A 15673-nucleotide genomic window follows, 5' to 3' on the forward strand; every position below is an offset into this window, starting at 1 on the left:
CCCATAGGCTAGCACTTCTCAAACTTTAATGGGTACACAAATTACCCACGGAAGCTTGTTAAAATTACAGTGTCTGATTCGCTGTGTCTTGTATGGGGCACCATATTCTGCATTTCTAATAGGCTCCCAGGTGATGTTGAATGCTGTTGGCTTGAACACCCCACTTTGACAATAGGGAGGCTGTATGAATTGTTACCCAAAGTATAAGTCCCATGTCGCTGATAGTACACAATTTGCATTTGGTGATGTGTAGGCACAGCATTTAAACTTTTTATCTGGGGATGGAAGCCCAGGCTTCTCATGCTAGGCAGGCACTTCACCCATGAGCTGCACCCCAGCCCTCACCTTCTAATAGTCCTGAGTTAATTCTTATAAATAGCAGAAAATCCTAACTAAGCATTTGTGATTTTATAAATAAATTTGTTTGAGATAAGTCTGCAAAAAGTACTGAATTTTCTAAAGGAGTTGACTTGCATAAAGTTTTCAAGGAATTGGTGGCAGGAGATGTGTAGGTGTAATACTTTCATGGGTGTGGTGAGTGAATCAAGTCCAGGGCACAGAGTGCAACAGAAGGACCGGGGGACGGAGGCCAACGTTCCATTCTGTCAAATTCGCTCTCTTTGAACTCACTTTCCCTTCAGTGAAATGAGGGTAATGTCCTCTACCTTGCAGAGTTATTGTCAAGGTAAGAAAGATGGTTTCTTTGCATTAAGTAATGCGCCCGATGTGAGGGGAGGTTGTGACCAGGGTCACAGGGCAGCGGTTTTACTACTGCAGAGGTGGGCAGTGGTGGTCCAGAGTGAAGAGTGCACACTGATTTTAAGGGATGTGGGGAAGCCACAGAAGGTCTGGTGTGGTGCAGCAGCATGATCCAGGCTGTCACATCACAGACCCTAGTCTCATCACTTGGTCTAACCAAGTCGTGGGGTTAATGGGAATGCAGCAATCTATGAACACAATCTCTCATGGGTGCCCCCTAGAACGGAGCTTTACAGGCAAGAAGTTAACCTCTTTTTCAAAAAGGAAAAAAAAAAAAGTCCCCTAGGACTAGGTTGTGTGTGCAGATGGGTTGAGGGGCCGACATTAGAAATGGAGCCCCAAAGGCCAAGCTGAAATACCAAGTTCTTCTCTGGACACAGAGAGCTTCCCTGGCTCTGGAAGGAAAATGACAGCAGCACCAAAGGCCCAGGAGAAATGGCTCAAAGCCCCTGCCCCTACTTCATCCCTGCAAGCCCTTGGCTGCCACCAGACTGAGCTGGCTGCCTCTGCCCCAGGTTCATGACATGGGATTCCCCCTCCACAAAGCTCAATCGGGAGCCCCCAGGAGGGGACCCAGCCGTGCCATTCCTTCCAAGATCCTCCTTTCCCTTGAAACCTTGCATGGAGCGACACAATTTCCCTAATGTCACCTCCTCCTGGCAAGGCCACCCCATGGTGGGACTCTGACCCAGTAAAACTGGCAAGGACTTCTCTATCCAAGAAGCCCAGATTTAAAGCAATCACTTTATTTTCTCCATCTGTGAAAAAGAAAGACAGGACAGATCCTCAGGAAGTTAAACATAGAAACAGAGGGACAATTCTGCTTCTAAGTATACACTCGACGGAATCGAAAGCGATACTCAACGAACCCGTGCGCGTGCGCATTCGCAGCCGCCTCGCGGTAAGAGCGCGCGTCAGTGGCGGAGCGGACAGATGGCTCAGTTCCATCGTCCCCGTGATGGGATATTGCCACAGCATTACCCAGCCAGGAGAAGAACGCAATAACCACGCAGGCCATGATGTGGATGAACCTCAAAAACCATTATGAAACGTGCAGTGAAAGAAGCCAGCTACAAAATCCCCAGAGTGCATGATTCCATTTATAGGGGGGAAAAAAATCTAGAAGAAGTAAACCCTTGGAGACTGGTGCAGACTGGTATGGCCCAGGGTCTGGAGGGAAGAGGGAAATGGCTAATTGTGCGTAATGGATATGGTATTTCCTTTTAAGAGGATGAAAATATTTCAGAATCATGCAGAGATGTATGTGTACTGAGAGCCACTGATGTGCTCACTTGAAATGGGACGATATGATGTGAATTCTACCCCAATTTCAAAAAGAATAACTGCCCACCGAATATGCAGGCAGAACCCCAGAGGCACCCTGTGGTCTAGCAATGGTCACTCAATAAAGGCTGTTTTCCTTTCTCTTCTCAGACTGCATCTTTTCTGCAAGGATCAGATCCCTAAGGTCACGTGGCATGGTTGAGTTGAACTTAATTTTTAACTCTATTAATTGTTTAGGGAACTTATTTAGAAGAGCAGGAAATGTTCAAAAGGTCCCATGTCCCCATCTGGTTTCTGTCTATACTGCAGCTTTTTGTGTTGACTTCCGGGATCTCTTCTCTGTCCATTTGTAGCCTCTGTTTTGGGGAATTGCACTCCGGACCCAATGGGCTGCTCTCATCTCCGGGGTTTTTCAATTTCTAATTTTGGGCCTAATCTGCAGCAGTGGCATCATCACCCATAATGCGTAGAGGCTGCCTTTTAGATCTCTTGATCTCCAGGGGCAAAAGAACAATAACAATAAAGAGTCGCCATTGTTTGCTGAGAAGTTGCACTGATTTCCAGGGGCAGAGAAGTCAACTTAGGCTTTCCTCCTGGGGCACGCAGCAGGAGGAGGTGAGGTGGCTCTGAGACAAGGCAGGTGAAGGACATCTGAGGCTGGATCTGTTCTGAGACAAGGCTGTGGGAACCACGCTAGGCAGCTCCTAAAACACCTCCCTAGATCCCCGCCTCCAGGTGATCAGGCTCTGATGCAAACCCCTCTTTGGTCTAGCCTTGTAACTTGCTTCTAATAAATATAATGCAGCGTCGGTAAAATGTGCCTTCTGAGATTAGGTAACATGGACTCTTATGTCTACTTTGCTCCTCCTCCCCTCCTCTCTCTTCCTCTGCTTGCTTGGATGGAATCCAACTTCTACATTGTAATCTGCCCAGTGGAGAGTCCAAATGGCAAAGGACTGATTATTCCACCTGTGAAGACCTGTGTCCTGCAAATGGCCACAGGAATGAGCCTGGAAATGGACTGTCCCCAACTAGAACCTGGAGAAAACGATAGCCTTGGGATTGACCTTGAGTCAAATGGTCCAACTAAATCATTGCAATGCCATACCCAAGGAGAATGTGGGCTACCAAAGTTTTGTTGTTCTAAGTCACTAGACTTTGAGACAATTTGTTACACAGACATAGATCTTCAGTACAGTCTTAGTTCTAAATCACTGCCTTTGCCAGAACCTTGCTAGAGACAGGAGAGATTAAAAGATGCTGGACCTAGCCCCTGCCCTCTGGAGCTCAAGGGGGAGTGGAATGGGAAGACAATCACTTAAAGCAAAAGCTGAACGTGTGTGCAAGGTACAGAGTTGTTGAAGGGGGTGCGCATTGAGGAAGAATCCTGGGGCCCTAACATATGAGTAGGAGTTCACTAAGAAGATGCGGAAAATAATATATTTTGAAATGAAACCAGGGGCTGGGGATGTGGCTCAAGTGGTAGCGCACACGCCTGGCATGCGTGCAGCCTGGGTTCGATCCTCAGCACCACATACCAACAAAGATGTTGTGTCCGCCGAGAACTAAAAAATAAATATTAAAAACTCTCTCTCTCTCTCTCTCTCTCTTTCTCTCCTCTCTCACTCTCTTAAAAAAAAAAATGAAATGAAACCAGACCCTTTTGTTTGGGTACAGGAGGTGGTATTATGACCAATCTGTAGAAAGGGGGAATGGAGACAGAGAGGTGGCAAGAGTGACCTGGGTTTGCGCTTGTTAGTTTGGTTGGTTGGTGGAATGTAAGGTTGGTTGTGCCATCAAGTAAGATGGAGATGACGGGAGGAGGATTGCAGATGGCCGGGGGCCTTTGCAACTGATCTTGGTTATGCCTCATGCTGCTGTTCTTTAGGTATATTTTTTATCACTTTTTTTTATTACAAACACACACAGTGTTAGTTGTTGCTGTGCAACAAATTACTCTAAAAATAGTGATTTCAAACAACAAAGAAAATGTAAGTTTCTGAAAACCAGGATTCTGGGAGTGGCTTTGCTGCTCAGGACCTCTTATGAAGGTGGGTGGGGCTGCATCACCTGAGGGCTTGAGCCAGGCTGGAGGATGTGAGGCCAAGGTGGCCTATGCATGTGGCTGCCGGCAGGAGGTCTCAGCTCCTCTCCACCGGAGCTGCTCCAGAGGGACGCTCTGCATGGAAGTTAACTTTCTCCCCAGCAAAGCAAGCCAAGAGTCAGAGGGTGATCAAGATGCTGCACAGGGTTTTATGACCTTGACATCTAGGTTATACACTGTCACTTTTGCTTATTATAAGGAGGAACATCAAAGAATTTGTGGACGTATCTTAAAACCAATGCACACATACCCCCATACATGTCTACCTATGCATGTTAATAAAGATGTGTGTAAGCCAGTGCCCAGTTCATAGTAAATACTCTGTAAATATTTATGAATGAAATAATTATACTGCATGTAGAATCTTTCTCTTATTTCATTGAAGAGATTGCAAACATGGTTCTGTGGTGTTAGGAAATAAATATATCATAGATTTTGGAATCGGGCTAGCTTGGGTTTGAATCTCAGATCCGTCTGTGCAAACTTCAACATGTCGTTTATCTAATCCAAAGCTCAGCTCCATCATCTCTAAAATGAGAATAATAGGACCAATATCCCAGAGCTTTTACAAGGGTTAGATACCCCAATATGTGCTCAGAGCTTCGTTCACTGCTTGGCAGATGGTAGTTTTAAAAAATGATTATTGTCACTGTCATGCCTTCCTAGTGGAGGGGTTCACACTTTTCCTCTATATTTTATGCTGCTGTTTCTCCTTGGCTTGTGGTAGAGGTTTTGAGGATTCAAATATCCAGGGATGAGCTATCACAGGAGCCTCCCAGGGAAAAGCACAGTTCTAGTAAAAGCCCGGGGCAGCTGCCTGCTTGGTATTCGCTGTACAGGAGTCCAGCAGGCCCAGAGCCGGATGCTAGCCCTTACGCTGTCAGAAGACATGATTAATAGTTGCCTGTTCCAAGAACTAACACTTATTCCCATAGACACCTGACTACGATGACTAATTAGGCAAAAGTTCTTCCCAAAGCACATTTGAATTAAATTCCTGATGTCATAGACCTCTGTCCCTATTGAATGTGCACATGATTTTTTTTTTTAAATCTTTTCCCTTCACAGGAATCAATAAGTTGATAATAGAGAGGTCATGAACAAAAGGGAAGTGAAAAATAATATTTTAAGAAATATTATTGAAAATAATATTTTAAGACTTTTACCTTTAAAGAAAGACAATTCCTCACATCTACCCCAGGAGTTGAGATTTCCAGGAAATTTTAGAAGGGCTCACTTCCATGATGAGGTGAGGATGATTGATGGTCTTGCCAGCAATTATAGTTGGTTTCACTGTAAATAAAGTGAGCTTGCATTTGGAAAGCTCGCTGTCACTGAGTATATTCTGGGTGTTGTATATCACAGAACAGGGGCGTTTCTTCTTCTGATCTTGCCTTGTGCCACATCTAATGCTCATATTTCCTTTGCTCTTTCATGATACGCCGAGTGTGTCTGGAATGCTAAGATCCTCTCAGAAAATAATGATTTTAAGGCACCACATGCATAGCAGGGCAGTGAGAAAAAGGAATGCAATGTTCTAGGACTGCTTGAAACACCCCCCCCAGACATCAGAGGGCACGAACTTTCATATTTATCAAAGAAATCTTTGTTCCAGGCCCATCCTTTGGGGGAAGAAGCTTGTTCTGGTGTTTAGGAGTGATAATATGAACGAAAAGCACCTTGACAATTTCAGATAGCCTTGTTAGCTTAGGTTGAATGACGGGGAAAAAAAGACTGGCACCCACTGGTATGTCCTGGGTCTTTTTCTATCCTTCATAACCATAGCACTGCAGGTCCTGAGGTCTTGTGCTTCCAGATGGACCATCTAGACAGGAAAATTGGTGGAGAGAATGTCAGTCATATGGAATCCCCTGAGCATGGTTCTCAAGGAAATGTCCTAGACCAAAGATACCCTTGGTATTCCGATGACAATCAGTCACTCTTATCCTACTCCATCTATATGTATTTGTGTGCAAAGATTGGAGGCAGGTTTTTAAAAAGTTCTTGCCAGTTTCTACTTTGAATTATTTAGGACATTAAAAAAAATGTATCAAGAACAATTTAGTGGACATCCAGGTATTTAGCACATAGCTTAAGAACTGAATCACCGTAAATGTGGTTGAAGACCTTGGCGTGTCCTTCCTCTCTTGATCCATGGAATTGCTATCTCGATTTTGTATATCATCATTCCTGGAGCTATGTTTATTTGACCGGGGCACTCTATCAGTTGGCGAGGGAAAGAAAGCCATCTTGTAGGTTCACATTTTCCTATAAAACAGCCTACGATGAAGAAATCTAGCAAAGATCAAGAGACTGAAAGGTTTGATCTAAATTCTCTGCTGTGTTACAAATAATGGCATTGATTATATACTTTAATATTCACATTTTCTACATGAGCGCTATCTTTGAGATGTTTGGGGATTATAAGTGGTGGGAGCCCATGTGGAATCCAAGGATGAGAATCTAGAAATTGACTGAGCTGGGGTATAGCAGGTATTTCCTCTCTCTTATTTCTACTTCTTTCTGTGTATTTGCTTGATTCTTCTTTTTTTTTGCCTGCTATGAGATTTCCTCAAAACAAAAGCATTGGTAGAAATTCCAGGTTTACAAAAATATATGTATTATATGATATATACACACATACATTTATATATTTTATATACCATGCATTGTGTTGTGTGTGTGTACGGCACTCAGTTACATTTGAATCTCAGCTTAAACCATAGCATTTCTTTTTTAGTGGAGGGTTCTATGCAATATTGCTTATCAGAAACTTAAATTTGAGAGGGGATCCTGTATTGTATCTGGCAACCCTAAATACTCACGGTAAGTACATGTTTCCAGCCCAGGCCCATGAAGGGATTGACTCTCTTCTTCTCTGTTCCTGTGGGAGAGGGGAAAGGGTTCTGGGCCAGCTTCTGTCAGGTACTTTGGTGGGTTGATCCATGTTGGTTAAACAGAGCTGCTAAATGACCACCTCTGTGTTTAGGGCATCAAACAAAGAAGGGGATTATGAGCTGGGAAGACCCAAGATATCCACTCTTAGGAAAAATGTCTGAATTGTCTTTTCACTGAGTGCAGCTCACTGTCTTTGGTCGCTTCCTGGGAGGTGGTGGATGTGTCAGGTAAAAACATGGACCCTGAGGTCCCACTTCCAGGTGTGATCTTTCTCCTGCTCACCAGAGCTATGATACGTGCAAGCTACTTTATGCCAGTTCTCTCATCAGTAGCCATGAGGTTGATGCTATCAGTAACTACTTTGGGAGATTTCTGTGAAAGTCAAATGAGTGCTTAGAATCCTGCTTGTTATACATCGAGATTATACACCATTTATTCTTCTTCTCCAGAGATAGGCACCTACCTGGGGCTTTAAGAGGGATGTCCAGGAAGGGAGGTAAGGAGCTACAGCCAGTGCAGACACCACCTTAGGCTTGTTCTTCAGGATCTTCTACCTGAGAAGGCTACCTACATTTCTGCAAAAGGCCAGATAGTAAATAATTTAGGCTTCACGGGTCCTATGGTCTTTGTCAAAATGACCAAGCTGTGCTTTTGCAGCACCAGAGACATCATGGGCAATTTAAGGGTGGGGCTGTGTTCCAAATAAAGCTTTATATTATGGGTTGGATCTGAAGTGCCCCCAAAAGCTCATGTGTGGCTTGGTCCCCAACACAGCCGTGTTCAGAGGTGGGGATTTGACCTCATCAGTGGATTAATCCATTGATGAATTCGTACTTTAATGGACCATTAGGAGGTGGTAGAAATTCAGGAAGCAGGCCACAGTGGGAGGAAGTGCGTCCTTGGACTTGCATCCCCGAATGCAATATCCCCCCAGGGAGCCCTGAGGTTCTGCCTCACCACAGCTCAGAAGCAACAGAGCCAACTGGCCAAAATAAACCTTTCCTACTTTAAGATGGTTTTCTCAGGTACTTTGTCACAGTGACAAAAAGCTGACCCAGTTTATTTACAAAATTAGGCAATGGGCCATATTTGGCCATGGGCCAGTGTATTTTAACCCCTTCTCTATCTTCTTCAGTGTCCCTGAAAGTAATACAAGGGAATTCTCCTCTCCCCAAGATGCAATCATAGATTTCATGAATACACAGTGGTGACTACATAGAAGGCTTGCTAGAAGGTAATTTTTCAATATGTCAAGGCCTTAAAACTGCTCAGAACTGCCATATTTCATCTATTAACTTGACAAATATTGATCAAATATACCCAATATAATAGGTGCCCTTTTGGCTACTATTGGGCCTCTCCCCCCCCAAAAAAAAAAACATCATAGAAGCAAATGCAGACCCAGAAAATCAAATATTTTTTATCACAGTATAATTCAAAATAGCATATAATTAAACAAAAACTCATGAAAATCCAACCTAAACATTTATAATGGTTATGTAAATCATCATTCATTCACAGTGAGGAAGATTATGCAGTCATTCATAGATTCCCATTCTTCATAATAATGTAAATTCTTAATTAATTTTCAAATTCTTGGACCGACGATGGAGAAAGCATTAACTTATTAATGATAAGCTCAGGAGAGAAGAGAAACATTATCAAAACTGACTAAAAGAACAACCAGCCTTGGTATTGAGAACAGTCCAGGAGGAAAACTAGATGAGGTCTTGCAAAATATCATAAAAAAAAAAAAACAACGCAATTAATAGAAAAAGGAAATCGAGGCTTAGGTGTGTCATTTTTAATTTAAAATGGCAACCAAGAAAGGCATTGTAGAAATAAAGGGATACTTATGGGAGGAGAGAAAGAGCAAGGGTGTGTCTGCAGGGGGTGGTGGAAATGAACACATTTCCCATCCATCTTGGTGGGAAACCAGCAGATAATTCCTGAAGTGGAGCAATCCAGAAGCTGCGTGTTATTTAGCCAAGTGGAGGGAACAGTCAGAAAAACTTTAAATGTAAATGGTTAAAAGTGGTTCCCCGGGGGATATGAATAGGTTGCTGGAGGGAGGGTGGGAGGAGGGCAGGGGACTGTTGCATTTCATGATGGAGAAGGAAACCTTGTTTATGAACAGTCTGTAATAACATGGGAAAATATTTCTAATTTAAGTGGGAAGGCTGGTAGCAAATTGTGTACACAGAGCATTCACAAGTATGTAAAAACGAGAAAGAAAAACAAACAAAGAGCAAAAAAAGGAAAAGGGAAAGGCCTGGGAGGAAATATGCCAAATTATCTACAGCTCTCTGGGTGGTGGGAAACAGATCATTTTATTTTTGTCACAACTTTCTTCATTTCTGTATTTTCCCAATTTTCTATAGCAAACACGCACAGCTTTTACAATGCCAAAATAAACTGTACGTTCAAAGGCTCGGCTGGAAGACGTACACTCTCTCCGTGTTGGGTGATGACTAGCGAGAACCGACGTGTGGCCAGGAGGCAGAGGTGGGTTGTGGGGTTCTGCTTTGGTTCTGCTGATGAGGAGCTGCAGACCCTTGGGCGGGTCTCCAGATGCTCTTGCTGCAAAGAGAAGGCTGGAGCCAAAGGATGACCAACCCTCCTTTTTCTCTGGAATTTTAGGATCGATACTAGGGCAATTCACTGTAGGCTGAGAGCAACTCCTGTTAAATTTGTGACAGATTTATTGATATAGAAAACAGTGCCCAGATTGAATCTAAAGAATTTGATGGTTTTGGACTTTTGCAAACACTGTGAGACCATCATTGCAATCAAGGGAGCAGACATATCTATCATCTCCACAAGTTTCTCTCTCTCTCTCTAAGAATACTTACATGTAGAGTCTAAAATAGTCACTCATTAAAGCAGAGAAAAGGGTTAGTAGGGACTGGGAGCAGGGGAAATGGGAACTTATTCAACTGGCATGGAATTTCAGTGAAGTAAGATGAATACATTCTACAAATTGGCTGTTCAACAAGGCACCCATGTACTGTATTGTGCACTTAAAAAATCTGTTAAGAAACCGGGTGGGGTGGCACACACCTGTCAACCCAGCTACTTGGGAGGCTGAGGCAGGAGGATCACAAGTTTGAGGTCAGCCTGGGCAATGCACTGAGGCCCTGGTCTCAAAAAAATAAAAAGGGGCCAGGGATGTAGCTTACTGGGAGAATGCCCCGGGTTCCATCCCCAGTACCTAAAAAGAGAAAGAAAGAGAAAGGAGGGAGGGAGGAGAAAAACACGTTAAGAGGGTAGTTCTCATGTTAAGCATTCTTAGCCAGCTCTTATTCTTGGTCACCATGGTCCTCAACAGTATCCCAGCCCTGCTTGGTCCCCTTGAATGATCTGTGGATGCACTCTGTCCAGTAGGACTTGTTGGGGTCACAGGTGTCCTGGGGAGAGAATGGGTCTTGGAGCTTCGAGACCTGGCCACTCAGGAGCTGTGTGCTCTGCAGCAAATCCCTTGAGTAGGCCTAGAGATTGTAAGAAGAAATCTCTCTACACTTTGCTTGTCTCTAAGGGAGGGGTAACAGCAAGCCCATTTCCTAGGTATTGTGTGCACGCGAGACTGTAGGCTGAGGGACACAGCGTGACATGTGGCATGGAGGTGTCACCGTAGCCACCTTTTCTGTGTGTGTAAAGCCTGGCACTGAGCCAGATGCTCCCTGACAGTTACCTTGTTTGATTTTACCATTTCCCTTCCAATCCCGGAAGCGTTCCTATCAGGTTAGGGCGGCAACCTAGAGTTTAGGAGAGATCCCGCGGGTTCTGGAGACAGCCCCTGTGGTCTAGCTGTGTGAGTCAGTCAGCTTTTCCCGGCTGTGACCAAACAGCCTGATAAGGACAATGAGAGGAGGAAACATTTACTTGGGGCTCACAGTTTCAGAGGTCTCCGTCCACAGACAGCTGGCTGCACTCCTGGGGGCTCAAGGCAAGGCAGAACCTTAGGACAGAGAATATGGTGGAGGAAAGAGGGTCAGGACGCAATCAGAAAGCAGAGAGAGCTTCACAAAACAAGGACAACTAGATACCTCCAAAACACCATATGAGGGACCCGCCTCGTCCAGCCACACCTGCCTGCCAATGGTTACCTCCAGTTGCTCCCTCGTGGGGATTAATGCACTCATTAGGTTAAGGCTCTCATAACCCAATCATTTCCCCTCTAAACTTTCTTGTATTGTCTCATGCATGAGCTTTTGGGGGACACATATCTAAGCCATAACACTGTGTAATGAAGTATTCTTCCTCATCTATAAAATGGGGATGTTCATAGGACAACCAGCACATAGGAAGTAATGAAAATTAAGTAAAAATTCGTATGTACCCTGCATTGAGCAATGCCCTGTCCACAACATGCTCAGCTATTATTATACTTGTTTTGCACAGGGGGGCCGCAGGAACAGAAAATAGTTACCTATGGAGGTCCTACGTTAGGAGTGAAGATGTGAAACTGGACAGTTAGATGTCACCGCTTGCTGACTCAATCATCTTGTGATTAATCCTCTCCCTAGTCAGCTATTTAGCATGAGTAAATATTGATTAAAATGCCCAGCTGAATTTCATGCTCACTAAATATCCCATCTGTAGGTTGGAGTAAATAAAATCCAATAAAATAATGTCTTAACGACAAGGAAGATAACCAAGAAAGTATTAAATGACTGATTTTGTGGGCCAGTTGCAGAGGGATGGCATTTGGGAATAGCTTATCCGTGGGCCAGCAGAGCCTGGTCATAGGGCATCACTATACCTGCCACCAAGTCCCCTGTTGTCACCAGAGTCTGGATGGCTTGCTGGTGGGCTAGGAAGCAAAGGCCGAAGGGTCCCGGCTTTGCATTGCCAAGAGCCGGGCAGAGAAGAAACCAGCTGCACGGGCTCTTTGAAGCCATGGAAGGACCTGTCCAGAGTGATTTATTGCGACCAGAATTTCATCATTTCTTCCTGTCTTAGGGGATTCTCTTTGTAGGTTTCTGCTGACCTCCTTCCCCAGAAATGGAGCACTGAGTGTGATCTCTCCTTGTTCTTTACTGGGTCCAAGCGCTCATATACACCTTAGGTCAAACTCCCACCCACGAGGGATCGACTTTGAGTTCACACTTACAGAATCCAATGATGTTCTGAGAAGCGGAGAGAAAAAGTAATGGAAACAATAATTCTCCATATTTTAAGCTCATACAATGTTCCAGGCGTACTATATCACTGACTCTCAGATGAAATCAATAACCTACACTTTTGTTTTATGCACCAGTGGGAGAAAAAAGAAAAGCTTATCCAGCCATCTAGGATACACCATCAATTGTGAGCCATGTCCTAATTTCAGGGAAGGTAACATATGGAGTGTGTGAACCCTAGGAATGAAGAAATGCATTGTTGGCTCATTTTGGTCCTTTCATGAACTCCACGAAGCAGGCATTAATATCCACTCCTTCAGAAAAGGGAAACTGGTCCAGAATATTAAATGACTCGTTCAGAATGGTACAGTGAGTCAGAGAGTTGGGTCCTTACTGCAACCTGCAAGTCACCTGCTGTCCAGGCAGGCAAGGCAGGGGGCCAGGCAGTGACTTCTTTATCCTTCTCTCTTGTTCCTGGAACAAGTCTCTCTTCACACATCCTATTTTTCCTGCTTCCCAGATGGATTCCCTACCTGCTTCCAGAGGTCAGCAAAACCCCAGAGGACCAGAACCTCCTTCCTGGAGCTTTTCTGCCCCAGAATTCTCCAGCTGCAAACAACAGCAACTAGCAATGGCCTCCTGCCTACGAAGAAGGGGTGCTTATTGCTTATAAGAGACAGTGGCAGAGAGGACAGGAGAGTGGGACCACCGAGGGCATGGTCAGGAGTCTAGAGACCAAGGAGTCTTCAAACATCATCGGCCTGAAGGGATCTGTATCAAGCGTTTCTGGGGACAGTTCCTCAATGTATGTTGCAGAGTTCAAGACAACATCTTGGGACAGGCAGCCCAGTTGGGGATGACCACTGGTAGTCCCCCAACACCACACACAGTGGGGTGCTTCTCAGGGGGAAATGTAAGTTACGGAAACAGCCTTCTCTTCCAGCCTGGTTTGCTACTATCTGGATGGTCTTGGGCACGTTACATCACCTGTCAATATTTGAGTTCCTTCATCTGTGAAATGACACTTGTCCTGTCTCACAGGCTCATTGGGAGCATATATATATAAGATGTAATAGCTAATACCTGATGGCAGGATATACATGGCTTATTTCCAAATCCCATCCCTCAAATACCTCATTTTATTTGACCTACTGTTTACATACTGTGGCACTTGTCTCCAGGCAAGGAGACAAGACCTATCTCACCAATGGGTTTATGACTTAAGAGGCCAGGGCTTCCCAAGCTCACACTGTTTGACATTTTGTCAGTTCTTTGTTGTGGGGGGGGCTGTCCTGCACCTTTATTTAAGATATTATTTAAGGATATTTAAGAACATTTCCTGGTCTCTGCTCCTAAATACCAAAAGTAAACAAGACCACGTCCGTTATGAAAACCAAAAATGCCTTCTGACATTTCCCAATGTCCCCACTTGAGAACCACTATGCTAGATGATTAAAAGCTCCATGGAGCCTGACTGTGTCTGTCGGTTCATCCTTTAGTAAATCAGGTCCTGGCTCATAGCAAGTGTTTAATATTTGCAAAATGATTAAATAATCCTAGATCATGATGATCTTCTGCTAAAAACAAGCAAACAACAACAACAACAAAAAATCCCACTTCTAGAAACCTTATTGCTTCTTAAATCAAGTCCAGATTCCTTAGTTGATGTTCCGGGGCCCCTGCGGTGTGTTCCAAGTATCCCTCCTCAGTCTTGTGCTCCCATTTAGTTTAGGGGGTCCCCACGGACTCATTTCACATATTTAGTCTTGCAAAACAAACTCACCTGCTGGTGAGAAAACTCTCCAGCCAGACACAATCCTCCTGCCCTCGCAGACCTGCCGGGAGAACCCTCAAACAAATATTTTAGTTGTCAGAAGGACACTACAAGGTAAACCCTGCATGAATAAGAGATGATAACGCTTTATCGCACAAGAGTAAAGCTGGCTGTCCGCCCTGCCTGACACAGGTTGGAAAGGCTGTGGTTGGAAAGAGCCACCACCTTCACCCGAGCCTCAGTTTTCCCCCTCCTTCCATCCTGGAGAGGCAGAGCTGGGCTGCTTCAGGATGCTGTTTAATTCTTTGTACCTGTGCATGATGTGAGGTCCTGAGTTTGCACCAGCCTCAGCCACCGCTCCTTTTGGGCCCATTCTGGGACCCACAGAAGGGTTTCCAGGGGCTCGGTGTGGAGGTAGGCACAGAGCTGCTAAAAAAAAATGGGGCCAAGGCAGAGAACGTGTGGCTTTTCCAGCGGGGATGGTTCTTGTTTAAACTTTGGTTCTACATTTGTTTTGATATTTGAATTTGAAGCAAGGCCAAGAGAGAAGAAAATCTGCAATTATAATGGTTTCTTATCCGGTGAAGATGGAGCTTGAAATGAAATGTTAGATTAGAAAGCAAGCAGGATCGACACCAGACCCGAGGTCCAATTCAGGTCTCCATCTTGGTGGGTGGGTGGGTGACCTTGGGCAAGTCACCTCACCTTTCTGAGCCTTGGTTTCTTTATCTGTAATAATAGCAGATTATTTGGGTGGCTGCAAGATGATGCAGATGATGCTTGGCATTGTCACAAGAGCCACGCATAAAGGGAAGCTGCCGTCCCCGTTTTTTTGTTGGTGGAGTTAGTGGCACGCAGAACCTCCTGTGCAGACGGTGAGGTCTCCCCTGGAGAGCGGCCACCCTGAAGATGAGGTCTGACCCCTGGAACTTCAAAGCCATGTTGAATCTGGAGTCAAAGATTCTTAGTCCTTGATGCGTGGCTTGGTAGCCATCAGCAAACCTGGACGGTAGCGGATGGAGGTGCTGAGCCCTTGAAATCCAGCTGGGGCCCAAAGAATGGATTTTTTTTCTTTTCATTTTAATGAATTTAAATTCAAATTTAAATAGACCACGTGGCTATTGCATTCTGGAAAACCACAACAAAGATTCTAAATGGAACCACAAACTCCAGATTGTGACCATCCCCCTACAGGTGGCCTGGGGAGGGTGTGTCAGGAGCCACTGTAACACCAGCAGACACCCCTTGAGGCCCAGCACCCAGTCCTCCCACCCCAGCTTTCTTTTGCACAGTAGGTGGCACACGGCTGGTGGCCAATAACTGCCACGGAGTGAATAAAAGGAAGGAAGATTTTTCTCCTTACAGCCCTCTCCCTTGTCGTCTTACCATAGCCCTGAACTCCCCTGAGAGCCAGTAATTCTGGCAGCTTTTGCATTGGGGTGTCCTGGATCCATCAGTTAAAATCCAGCTACCCTGAGGAGGGGAAGCCGCCATTACTGGCGTTCTTGACCTGCATTCGCCTCCCAATCAGGGGAGCCCTTGAAGGGAGTAGCAGGGAAAAAAAAAGGTTGTTCTGATCATGGAGGCGGGACTGTAATTCAGTGAGTCTGGGTATTGTGTGAGGTGTGCCTAATGGATGTTCCTTATGTATTCAGACGTGTCTGTCTGAGAATCTCCAGGTATGTTTGTGCACAGATGCTTGTGTGATGTGCAGATGGGATTTAAGCATTG

Source organism: Urocitellus parryii, chromosome 9 (assembly GCF_045843805.1).
Source record: "Urocitellus parryii isolate mUroPar1 chromosome 9, mUroPar1.hap1, whole genome shotgun sequence".
Taxonomy (NCBI): Eukaryota; Metazoa; Chordata; class Mammalia; order Rodentia; family Sciuridae; genus Urocitellus; species Urocitellus parryii.